This window comes from Triticum aestivum, chromosome 7D (genome assembly GCF_018294505.1).
Source record: "Triticum aestivum cultivar Chinese Spring chromosome 7D, IWGSC CS RefSeq v2.1, whole genome shotgun sequence".
In the NCBI taxonomy this organism is placed as follows: domain Eukaryota; kingdom Viridiplantae; phylum Streptophyta; class Magnoliopsida; order Poales; family Poaceae; genus Triticum; species Triticum aestivum.
In genome coordinates this window covers 261,593,625-261,599,422 of record NC_057814.1, presented here as the reverse complement: position 1 = coordinate 261,599,422, position 5,798 = coordinate 261,593,625, and the positions used below count along the sequence as shown (strand labels likewise).

At 50.0% G+C, this 5,798-nt stretch overlaps 1 pseudogene; it reads right to left on the bottom strand.

Annotated features, from left to right (window-relative positions):
* Positions 1-2,453: 2,453 nt before the first annotated feature.
* On the bottom strand, positions 2,454-4,231 carry LOC123168147 (uncharacterized; annotated as a pseudogene).
* Between the last annotated feature and the right edge of the window lie 1,567 nt (positions 4,232-5,798).

Below are 5,798 nucleotides of genomic sequence, written 5' to 3'. Positions count from 1 at the left end.
CACTCCGTAGTACTACATCGAGAGAAAATTGAGGTTACCACGCCCTAATTAATTGAGTATTAAACCAAACGCGTCTAAAGTCTCTCTGTTGGTGGAAATGCATTGAGAGAAATGCATCATAATGAAGCGCGCCCTATAAACTGTGACAGAGGGAGGAGTTGTATGAAGGTGCAAAACCAAGTACGCGTATGGCCAGTCGGTCAACGCACCTCCTCTTGGCATATCACTGACATGTGGGATCGGAGTGTGAGCAAACCGATCTCAATTGATGGCAAAATGGCCAACCCGCCGTTCCTTGAGAGAGACGCGGAGCGAGAACACACAGACGGGCTCGCACGGAGGCCAAGATATATTCGAGCATGCTTGATCGATATCATCATTACATGTTGGGCTGCCATTTTCCGCCCTTCTCCGAAATAAATGTGTACTTTATCAGAGATTAAAAATAATAAGAGTATAGAGGCTCCACCATGCGGTTCTAGTAGTAGTACTACTCGTACTACTAAACCTTGCGCTTGGCTCTTCGCCTCTTCATGAAGTCGAACAATGATGGTACTCCGCATGTTCGGTACTACAGTGTATGCCTCTGGCATCTGACCCCGAATGAACTGATGCATGTCCACCGCCTGGGCGAGGGTACGTTGCATTAGTCAAAAGGCGTAAGCGAGCTTCACCTTGTCCTGCAAGCTTCTCCTCGTTCTGCGAGTTGACGGGACACACCAACAAGTAGTGCTAGTCCATACTCCCTCCTTTCCGGTTAATATGGATTAATCTTTTTTGCGGGTAAATGAGAGAGCTTTATCCATATATAAGCATTTTTAGGACGATCAGCCAAGACACTGGTCACTAGGAAGCGAGGTACCCCGCAAAAAAAGAAGTATGAAGCGAGGTGTTTCATCAACCCAGCTCTCGGCCACATTCCAAGTGCAGCAAGCACGGTTCGCACAAAGATGCGTCGCAAGGTTTGCTGACCTGTTTACATGCTGAATAACAAAAAAAAGAGGAAATGTTACCGAGCGCTCCTATTTGTAACAGGATATGAGCCAGAATTAAGCGAGAATTGTGGCGAGTGTTCCATGCAATCAACTTCCATTATCACATGCGAGAACCCTCGAAGAGAACCAAATGTGTTGAAGATTGCTTTATCACATTTTAAAAATATAATAAGAGTGCAGACGCTCCTCCATCCGGTTCCTAGTACAAGTATATTAGTACATACCTCTATAGACTATAGTAGTAGTACTAGTAATAGTAAACTTTAAGCTTGGTTGTTCGCCTCTTCGGGAAGTCCAACAATAATAGTACTAGTATAGTGTATGCTTCTGGCAATCTGACACCGAATTAACTGTTGCACGTCCACCGCCTGAGCGAAGGACAACTTGCATTAGTCAAAAGTTTCTCCTTGTCCGGCGTGCAACCGCGCGCAAGCTTCTCCCGTCCTGCAAGCTTCTCCTTGTTCGGCAAGTTGACGGGACACAACAAAGTAATGCTAGTCCATACTGCCTCCTCTCCGGTTAATATGGCTTAATTTCAAATGAGATCAATACACTGTTTGTCACTGTATATTTGTAACAATACGGTCAGTGGACTTCATAATACGCTCATTGCACTCAATATATACATTTTCCGATGTTTATACGGTCACTAGCTCACCCTGGCTGAGTATGTGTGTGCATGCACGTGTAGGTTGAGCACTTGAGCGTGACCATGTGTGTTCCGTCGTGTGCTCGGACATGCATGCATTAGGGCGTCGCGCGCGTTTTTGCGTCCATGTGTACATGTGACTGTTGCATACACGTAGGGGGAGTACGTGTAGGGGCCACTAAAGGAGCAGTCAAATCACACAGTAAGTTAGTCGGAAGAAGCAACCATCATTTCACTCTTCAATGACACGTACGCAATATAAAATGGTTGATATGGAGAGAAAAAGAAAACCACTATATATACACTAGCAGGATCCTAAGCTACAAGCCAGCTTGCTTGGGTTGCTCTCTTCACAAGCATAGAATGACGGTGGCCACACCGCTGGTCACATATCCAGCCTGATCCCGCTGCTGGGCGCGGTCGACATCAGCAAGGGAGAAAAATCCATAGTCGGTGCGTCCCAATCGGGGGTCACCGCGGTATGGGCCGATGACGCGTCCCAACCGCCCTTCTAGCTACAGCCCGACGTCCGTTTCGAAAATATTAGTGCATGTCAACAAAAATTATACTAGTATCGCTATTCCGTTTCGAAAAAAGCATATAAGCTCTTACTTCTTACCCAAAGGATCTACATATCCAACAGACACAAAATATCCATTCGACTGTTCGAAATTACTTTCACTGCTGATCTGATGTCGAGGTAATTGCTGCATCGCCACCAAAACCCACCATCTCTTAAGCTAAAGTAGACCGAGCGAACCCCTATATTAGCATATTACTAAGATAAACAGAAGGCACTGTATAATCATTTAGGACGTGAGCTTGTCAATCTGAATGTGGAGGGACACCAGCTTAGCCTCGGCCAGCAGCTTGGGCGGAATGGTGAAGAAGGTCAGCTCCTGCACGGCGACGTCACTGGGATCCCTGCAGCTTGTTACCTCCATTTCCACCTTGACGGCGTCGGTCCTGACTTTGGGCTCCCCCGGCGGGCTGTTCGCCCACAGCTTGGCCACGCAGTGCGGCAGTGGGGACGCCCCCGCTCTGATGTAGACGACCGACACGGCAATAGGCGCGCCGATGTCGAGCATGCCGCCGACCAAGAAAAACGCGCTGCCGTCCTCCTCTGCGAATAGCAAGAGCCGTGGCTCCGACAGTGGCACTTGCAGCTGGAGTGCCTTGCTGTACTGGATCCAGTGCACGGGCATGGGATGCATGGTGCTGATGTGGTGGGAGAGCACCGGCGGTGGGCCTTCGTAGCCATAGACGGGCACGGGGCATTTGCAGGGCGCGAGCGGACGCACAGCCTTCGTGCGGGCACTCCACCCTCACCGAGGAGAGGACGGCGTCCACCGCTGTGTTCCGCACGTCGAAGCCACTGCCGCGCTCGCACTTCTCGCATTGCCACTGGTTCTCGGGGCGCTCGACGCAGCAGTCCGTGCAAGCCAGGTGCCCTCCCTTGCACTGCACAAATCAATCGAACAACACATCAATCAAGAAACATGCACCTTGCTCGATCAGCCGAACGGACGAGGTGTATTCGAACCTCATACACTAGAGGCTTCAAGGGGCGGAGGCACAAGGGGCAGTGGAGCAAGGTGAGGTCCATCGAGACCATAGAGAGCTCCATCGTCGGGTCCTGTTCCGTCTGCATGATCTCGCCCTCCTCGTGCACAACCATCTCTCGCTTTATTAGGGTCGGGGCATTACAAAGCTTTACCATCACATATTCATACTACTTCAAGGTGCATTAAATCAACACATGCAAGTATCAAAAGGAGAGTCACGGCATGCATGCATGCGTTGTAATTAATGCATCGGTAAACGCAAATTATTAAAATATATCGAGTGCAGTGCTTTGATGTGCCGCGTCAACTCGTACAAGACCGAGAAGTTTGATTACTACAACGCCCTCTTGCCTTAACCGCACCTGCCTTTGGCTGCATGACAGGTGGGCCACCGACCTGTTGGGCCCACCTGTCATGGACGCAAAGGCAGGAGCAGTAAGTCAATGAAGCTGCATCCCTCCCTCGCCCATGAGCGTGGTGGCTGGCAGGACTAGGAGAAGCTTTCGTTCGCTACACGCTCTCCCTCCCATACGCGGTGGACATGCATCATTTCAATCGGCGTCAGATGGCGAGAAGCATACTGTAGTATACTCCTCCACTGCAGTAGTACTCCATCATTGGCCCTGTTTGAATCCACGGGTTAGAGTTAGTTTGGGTTAGTTTGGACTCAACTAACCCAAAAATATCCAAACAGGAGGGTTAGTTTGGGTTAGATGCAACTAACTCATCCAAAAAATCTAACCCACCCAAGAGGTGCTTATTGGGGTTAGTTCTTCTCAGGACCACTAAAAAACACCTTTTTCTCTCGCGCTTCCCGAGGCAGATCCCTCCTCACTTCCTCGAAGCTTCCTGTCCTCTCCCTCCCTCCCTCTCGCATCGCCCGTGAAGGCGCCTCGCCGTATCCGCGCTCCATCTAACCCTGCTATCCAACCACCTTTTTGGTAAGAGTTAGTTCAGGGTTAGTTCAGGGTTAGAATATAACTCTAACCTCTAACTGAGTTAGAGTATCCAAACTGGGCCATTTTTCGACTTCCCGAAGAGGCGAAGAGCCAAGCGCAGCCCGGACGCTCGTGTGGCAGTTTCATGTGTAGAGTAGTCTAGGATATCGTGTACCGTGCCTGTAAGCTTAAAATCATTGGGGTCGGCTCCATGCTATATTTTTTTGATTAAAATTATCTTCTGGCCCTACCTGTCATCCTGGTGATTCTAGTTTGCATGCTCATCTGGTCAAGACAGGAATATATATTTTAATTTGTGGTGGGGTAAATGTTAGAGGTTGCAGCAAATGGAGTATTGTACACTGCGGGTCTTTCAGCCAAGTTTAGAGGCAACAATGTGGGGCCAGTGCTATGATGTGTCGCGTCAACTCGTACAACGAGGAGAAGCTTGATTTTACTACTACACACCTTCTCCCTCGCCCATGCGCGCGGTGGCTCACAGACGAGGACATGCTTTTGCTTATAGTACTACAACAAGCTATCCCTCCCGCTCGCGGTGGACGGACATGCAGCAGTGGATTTGATACTGTAGAAGCAGCAGTAGTAACATCATTGTTCGTCTTCTCGAAGAGGCGAAGAGCCAAGTGCAACCCGAACGTGGCAGTTGCGAACCTTGGAGCACGCATATAGCAAGGCTCTTGCATGAGACAACATTGCTATGTGAGCCCACTATTGTAGTACTACTTGCTAGTATAGCCCTATAAACCAGAAAGGAGTATTTGCCTTTCTAGAGAATTCAACAAGTGACTAGACTACACCGAGACGGAGTACATATGGAGCAAAATGAGTGCATCTACACCGTAAATAAATACGTAGTTCTCTCGTTTTCCTCTCGGCCTTGGTCGCGGTGCACAATATTGAGTATACTAGTACTATCATCTTGAAATTTACGAAGTCACCATAGGCACCTCGTCGTCGACGGGAACGTCTTCTGACACGCGATAGACGCGAGCGGCAGTCGCCTCCATAGGTGCTTGAATGCCAAGGAGGGAGAGCGTAGCGGTTCCCGAGACGTTGAACGGTCAATGATGCATCCTCAAATACTCTACATGCAGAGGGAATTAAAAGGAGAAGCAGAATAGAGACAGCACGATGTGAATGCAATAGAGTTTGGATTCTCGTATAAAGGCGCCCCACCACTCCAATCCATCTACTCCTTAGTCTCTACGCAACACTGCTCACTCCAATCCAAGTCCAAGTGACCAGGAGCCAGAAGCACCTATGGAGGCGATGGTCGCGAGCGGCAGTCGGCTGTGCCAAATCATCCAAGGCGCCGGCCTGCGGCCCTGCACCGCGTAGCATTTCCAGACGGTGATGGCGACCGCCGGCGTCGTAGCCCTCGCCGACGCCGGCTTCGCCTCTCGCATGGACGACATGATGGTCAACTCCATCCGCAAGTTCGCCGCCGTCAAGAAGCGTGTAGAGAAAGCTCCTACTAGTCCTGCCAGCCACCACGCTCATGCGCGAGGGAGGGACGCAACTTCATTGACTTACTGCTCCTGCCTTTGCGTCTAAGACAGGTGGGTGCAACAGGTGGTTGGCCCACCTGTCATGCAGCCAAAGGCAGGTGCAGTTAAGGCACCGGAGCTCA